Source organism: Aulostomus chinensis, chromosome 3, assembly GCF_037954235.1.
Source record: "Aulostomus chinensis isolate RoL2024-O1b breed Wild chromosome 3, RoL_Achi_v1.0, whole genome shotgun sequence".
Taxonomy (NCBI): Eukaryota; Metazoa; Chordata; class Actinopteri; order Syngnathiformes; family Aulostomidae; genus Aulostomus; species Aulostomus chinensis.
Genome location: NC_141322.1, coordinates 28,000,205 through 28,007,811, shown reverse-complemented (window position 1 = coordinate 28,007,811; position 7,607 = coordinate 28,000,205).

The following is a 7,607-nucleotide window of genomic DNA, read 5'->3' as shown; positions in this document are numbered from 1 at the left end:
CTGGTCTCATGCGGAGAGTAACAGAGGCACTCCATTCTGAAGGGGGGAAAAAAATCTGTTTATCTCCTTCTATAAATAAATTATACACAGTTAGGTTTATTCCTGTTAATACTTCCAGGACATTTAAGCACTTCATCATCTGCTCCAGATGGTGCGGTAAGAGACTGATACACTCATCTTTCACAGCTCTTCTTATGTTAAGCCCAGGTTGTTGATGTTAACTCAGATTGCTCTGTGAGCACTGATACTTTATGTGTCACTTCATCTAAATTCCCTTGTACAGCCAAGTCAGTCACCAGAGATGAAGTCAAACTTCAGTGGATGAAATTAATTGCTTAACCTCTGCAAAACCGGCTGCCAATAAATTACAGAGGGAAATTACCGATCACAGCCATGGTGGTATCACCCAGGGTGGGTCTGCTCAACTCTGAAGATAAAAACAGATTTCAGCGATACGTACAAGTCTGGGAAAATGATACATCACGGCAATCAGCTGCAACAAAGCTGTATTATTCAGCTGTGCGCTGATATTACTTCCTGCAGCAGAAACATCCATAAACTTCGAGTTTCTGACCAAAGACACAATAATAATTGTTGGCAGATTACAGCTCCATAGTCCGGTTACTGAAAGAAAAGAACAGGATTTAATTGACAACACAACACCACCTTTCCCTTTCCTGGAATCCTTGCTATGAAAGCCATTTCATCCATATTCACTTCAACATCTCCGCAGCTCCACTGACTTTACAATCCATCAAATGAAAGAATAAACACATCGGGCTGTAGCAATGTACTGTGTAATGTTTGTCACTTTTGATATTATCGGCAGTTTAAAGCAACTGGAGGCGGTGGTCAAGCGAGGGAGGAGAGGGAGACAAAAAGATTACAGTGATATTCTACGGTGTCATTCACTGCATTCGTGGAAAGAGGCCGTAAAGTCGTTCGCCTTCAGGTGACCCTTCTGTCCGGCGATACATATTTTATAAAATGGTCCCTAGAGGTCATTTGTAAAGCTTGTTGCCTTGTATTGTTGAGCATTGAGCCGAACCATGTGTACAGTACAAATACAATCCTTGATGCACATTTTCAGAAATAGGTGCATAGACACACACACACACACACACACACAATTGTATCCCTTACATAAAACAAACATGCTGCACATTATACAAACCCTTAAAAGTAAACAGGGGAGCTTATTAGAGGCAGAAAACCTGGGTGGAAACAAGGTAAATGGCATCTTTCATTTCATGAGCCCACCTTGAATTAATCCCATTTAATGGTTTAGTTACACTGTGCACAGCAAAATCACCCAAACTAATCCATATCACACCCACGTACCTTTGCACACACAGAGACAAGTGTATATGCGTGCAGATACACACACACACACACACACACACACACACACACACACACACACACACACACACACAGATATAAAACCAGTACATTTTATGGCTACATTGTAACTGGTTTCCAGGATATTTATTTTAATTATCTGCAAAAGAACATAAAAAAACCCACATAAAATGATATCTGGAGTCCTTTGAACTGCCCTCCACACTATCCTCAGTAGTTTTCACCTGGACAATGTAACATTAAAATATAACAAGAAAAGATCAATTCTGCCCTTTCCTCTCTTTTATTCTCGTAAATATTCAACACGTGATCCAGGGATGTGTGTCGGGTGGGAATGGGAGCTCAGGTAGATGAGGGTTTGTACATGAAACACGAAAAAAAAAAGAACCCCCGACCAATGAATGAAAGCGTAAGCATGATTGTCTCTGGGGCTCCACGCTCCCACCTTCGGCATCAACACGGCCTCCGGGCAAAACCAGCGAGAGCTGCAGACTTGAGGAGAGCAAAAGAAGCTAAGAGGCACTCTGTGAATACTCAAGGTTTGGTATCATTTCAGCCCACAATGAAAATACGATCCATATGGAGTGAGTAGTGATGTCACGCCGCCTGGCTAATGACTGCTCTTGCAGTGGCTATTTGAGGCTTCTTTTTTTAGTAGCATTTGTGTCAACACACCCTAAAAGTAAGTGTTCAGTACAATAGTGGCATCCTACTTTCCACCGCAGTCGGAACTGGAGAGCACTCAGACAGCACGTGTTCACTGAGGCTATACGACGTCATCAGAGCCGGATCAGTCCCAAAGTGTGACTCTCTCTTCCTCCACCTGTCGTCCTACCAAATCTCATCAAAAATCCATCAAAAACTGAGTTGTGGTGCTAGCAGGCAGACCAACCGGCATCGGTGGCCCCGTTGCCTCCTCCGCACAGCTGGAAGGTCAAAATGTTAGCCAGTGAAATTCCTGAATATTCCAAGAGAAAACATACCGCATTTGAAAATGTTCGTGGGAAAATTCAAACTGACTCCCTCAAGTTCACAAAACAGTTGTTATGCTCCCTTGAGACGGTCTTTGCCTTTTTTTTTTGAAGAAAGGGTAAAAACAGGAAGTGGAAGCCCCTTTTCTGAATGAGCTCTGCAGCTGTGGCCTCACCTGGCATCTTCCTTCACAATCCCAAACTTTTTTCTCGATTTCTGGGCAGCATGGCCCCGACTAGCTGGCATGAAGCGGTTCTCCAGCTGGAGGTAATTCCTCAGGCTTGTCTCCACTTTTCATGAGTACACAGCTCTTCTTCTACTCTGTCACAGCCGCGTGCAAAAGTTGCCAACATCGCCATCTTCTTGCCTGTTTGAAACGCTTGGAAAACCAGCTATTCTTGCTTCAAATTTAGATGGAAACGCATCTCTTGTGACTGAGGAAGTACAGCTCAAGTGTACTTTTGGGGGGGGGGGGGGGGGCTTTATGGTATATTTGCAGCGCACCTTTAGATCGATTCCATGAAAGGAAGTGGATGATTTAAAGTCCAATTGTGCTTATTGTCACGCTGGCTTTTTCCAAAGACAGCTTGTTACGGTGTAAGTGCTTGATGACTGATCATTTCTCTGCAATTCCATTACTAACTTCAATTGAATTCTTGTAATGGCACTTTGAAAAGGACACAAGTATGCTGTGAAATGCCTTTAATGTTGAAATCCATCAACCAATTAGCCATTGTATGTCTCCCAGCATGCTGTTCACCAGAGTGAAATCAAAATGGAGTGTGTCAGAAAACATTTTCATTTATTGCTGTGGCCCACCTCACCATTCTGCAAGGCGGTAAATCCATTTAGGGTGCATGGATCATCACACATCCTCTACTGTGTGATGAAGGAAGGCAAAGCGGAGGTAATATGTGAACGTTAGATATTTACAAGGGAGAGGAAACAAAGACAAAAACAGGACTGTATTCTCAATGTTGGCAACCAAAGAGTTTGAAAGGGGGGAAAAAATCTGCCGTAAAGATGCACTTGAAGGATATCTGTATTTCTTATGATATCCTGGATCGTCTGAGACGTGTATTGATCAGGAACATGACGTCATATGAGTGTACTGTAACACTTTAATTTCCCCCGGAAGAAAAGATAAAACTGTTGAATCGACAACCTGTGACTGGATAAAACTATAAAGACCCGAGACGTCAGGAATTATCTAAGCCACATTTCAAAGTGCTTTGCTCTGTAATGTGCCAACTTCAATGAAAAAAGGGGGGAAATCGAGTTGATTTGAACCACTGATCTCAAAATAGACGACTCAAATTGCCTCCCAAAGAGTTTTCATAATGGACAATTAGCATCGTGTGTCTGCCGGTTGTGTGAAGCTTTCTTTGCCCACCTCCCCTGCAGACATGGAGCTTCAGGACTTGGCATTTGAACGTGGGCCCTGAAAGACTCTGGCTAATTAGTTCCTGAGGCAGGAGTAATCCATCTTCCTTAGGAAGTGATGTGTCCACTTCTACAGCTGTGGTCAGTGCTCTTTAAATTAGAACGTCTTAAACTCAGCACATGGAGAATAAAACAGAATAAGCAGCAAATAATCTTCAGAGTCAAGCTGCGCTTTCCTAACAATGTTTTTATGTTCTCACAGGCAAACACACCGGCCGTGACACATGGAACAGCTGGAAATGGCTGACTGTATTATATTCCGCCTCTGTTTTCAAGTTTTTACACTGACATGCAATCGTCTGAATAGAAGTACAGACAGCAGACATGATTGCTGTTGCAGTGTGCCTCCGTCCACCTGATTAAAAAAAAAAAAAAAGAAGAAAAGCCTAGCCTCCTAAAATCGGTGCAAATTTGGAGAGATGGCGCGTGAATGTTGCACAGCTGCATGGGTCAATGTGTAAACTTATAACTTGAGGTCAAGTGTAGCCTTTTCTGTTGAAATGACTCATGATACATGTCATTCTGGAATGAAATTTAGTTCTGATGGATCTACTTGTAAACTTGTATGTTCCAATGTTATGCAATCATTTATTATTTTGTCGTGCCATTTAAGAAACGGAATCCCCACTTCTGATTCAGGATGTTTAAACAGTGCTTTTTTTCTTTTATCTTCTATTTGTAAAAAAAAAAAAAAAAAAAAAAAAAATGAAGTCACACCCACAGGTATGACAGTATGACACAATGATGTCTGACCTTTGGATACGGTCCAACAACCCACCCACTATCAAGTGTATAACAGACCCAGCAGTCAAGAGACAAGAGGACACCATGTCAGCGTCAGGCCTTTGTGAAGGTGAGTTAAAAACACCGAAGGGTTGCTTGAGTTGGAGCAAACAGCGAGTAGTCGTACAAAGGAATTTCTACGGTTGAAACAAGTAGAGCCACAAATATAAAAGGCTGTCTGGCGGGGAAGAAAGTGGCTGAAGTGTTACAGAGTATCGCTGCTGTTAAACCTGCTCCCAGTTCGTATCGTCCGGATGCCGGAGTGAGCTGTTGATGCTTTCCGCCTGGATTTGAGAAAATATGAATTCATGTTGAACGGAATTGGGGATGCCATTGATGCTGATATTCAAATCAAGCAAAGCGATGACAGTAATATGGCCACATGTTAAGTGAACAAGATGAGTTTCATGGAGGCGTTGATCAAAGCGTTGTGTATTCAGCCACAGCGCGAACGCAGCATGCGTCCATTTAATATGGAGCATAAGCTACAGCTGCAGGCACGTTATATACAATTTATTTTTATCTCTGTTTTTGTCAGCCCTGCAAAATCAAAAGGTTTATTCAGCGTTGTTGCCGTTCTTCTCTCTGTCTTCCTCGCTCTGATTGCTTGTGTCACCGTCTCAGTGCACTCACAGGACTGCATAGGGTGCGACACCCTGAGCTGCGGCCAGGACCGCTCTCCCTGACACAGGCTGAGACGAAAGGATTCATCTGCAATCACAATCTGAGATGGAGGCGAGCAATCATCGCTGACTAAAGGCAATACTAAATAATGAGTGAGTGGGTGTGTGGTGGTGGTGGCGTGTGTGTGTGTGTGTGTGTGTGTAGGTCTTCCCCCATCTGGAGTTATTGGATGAGCACTGTTTGTGCCACCTCTAATCCTCAAAGTGTGAGTTTATGGAGGAGAAAATAAGTTTACTGTAGAAAAAAATAGAAGCGTCAGGCATAAACTTCAATTGCTTCTAAATGCAGAGGAGACGGTAGTTTCCCTTCTACACATTTCGTCTGCACTGATGCATAAAAGTCGACTTATATCCATTTTGTGAATAAAGACGAGGAAAGTCTTTATTGACCTCACACAGATTTAAGGTATTCAAGTAAGTGTTATCACTGAAAAGAACTGAGCAGAAAACTTCTTTTACTACCGGCATGTTTGCGTGCGCTAACAGGCATGTGTTAGATGACAGGGGAGCTAACGTTGCTAACCGCAGCGGGGCCCGCGTGAGGAGGGTAAACTGCAAATCAAAGAATAAAAAGAGATCCATCTCAGAACTTTTAAGATATTTCTGACATTTGATGATGTCATTTTTTAATGGACTGCGTTGATGAGAAATGCCAGAATGCATTTTCAAATGTGGGAGCACCAATCTGAGCAGCTTTGCAGTTTCAAAACGGGAAAGGTGACATGTCTAGATAGATGGATGGATATATATTTTTCCATATTGCCACGGTAAGTCATTTTCAGGACTTAAAAGTGAGTTAACAAAAAGGGAAGCAATGAGTCCTGATTATGAGATGACGTCTTCACCAGATAACCCACAGCTACGAGGTAGGCAGATGAAATTAAGAAGTCAAAAAGTCGACATGATGGGACAAATCATAATGATGATGGAAAGTCGGGATTTTTGAATTCTTTTTGTACCAAAATGATGACAAACGAGTGTCTTTTGTCTTTACGTTTTCATTGTATTGTTATCATGATCGTGTTTGAGGATCTCTCTCTGGATGCAGCGGTCGGAATATGAACGTTTGATCCTCGACGATAATGAACACCTACTTGGTGTCCTTACCTTTGAATGTTTGAAGGCTGCTATTCTTTCCTCCATTATTGTCTTATTGTGTCAGTGAGTGTGTGTGTGGGAGAGAGAGAGAGAGAGTGAAAGGGAGGAGAGGGAGAGAGAGAGAAGGACAGAGGGGGTGGGAGCATAATTACACCCTTTAAGGCATAAGCAAGCAAAGTGGTTACAGTGTTGCTTTGGTGGAACTGAATAAAAAAAAAAAAAGTGTTCTTTATCCCTTCATCACCAACTTGACACATGCAAAATGATTTTTTTTTAAAGGAAAAGAAAAAAGAAAGAAAAAGATGTGTATTGACCCAGATGCTGTGGCAGTCTTCTTGTTAACGAAATGATTGAGATCACACTCGGAATGGAAGGCTGTCAGGCTGAGCGATACCGCAGAAATACTGTGCACCAGATATTTAGCTCCATCAACAAGTGAGGTTATATTTTCACCCATGTGTTGCCGTCTGTGTTAGCAAGATATCCCAAAAGTTAATCAGTGGATTTGGATGGAATTTGATGGCAGATGGCGGTGGGCCCAAGGTTCAGTTGATCAGATTTTGGTGATGTCAGGGTCTGGGATGACTGCCACTGGAACATTTTATTCATTTATTTATTTATTTTTCCCAGAACTTGTATGTGCTGTTCAAATTTTGAGCAGCGTACGTGTCAGCGGAGAAGACTCAAGTTTGTGGGACGTAAAATTTACATTTTTTTGCTCACCGATGACACGTGCACAGTTCTGGGAGGTCCAAGGGGAAAATTTTTTGTGAATTTGTTTGGTTTTCACATTTTTGTATATGCATTTTGATGTATATGGCCTGGCCTGGGGTTTTGTAGGGGGAGCTTGTATTTGGTTCAACTCAGAATCCCACCAACTCGTAGCGAGCGTAGGCTGAGCGGTGACCTTTTTCGGTAAACAAGCAGAAAGAACTGAGAATTCTGCTCTTACTTTAAGGGTTTCTGAGCAGTTTGTCTCATGATAAATTGGCTTCAGCAGAAACCAACACTTCACCCAGCTGCCCCTCCCTCCTGCTAAATAATGGTAATCAGCCAGCAGGTTGTGTTCATGTCCATGCATATTAAAAACATAATTAGGTCCAATAATTTGCCATTCACACAAGTCTATTCACAAATAAATGAACGCAATGGTGCTAAATATTTATGCAACCATTAGCCTCATGAAAGCACACAACAGAGACTCCCCTCTCGGAGAGTAAAGGAAGAAAAACCCTAATGCTGTAAATTAACAGCAAGTACTCTGAC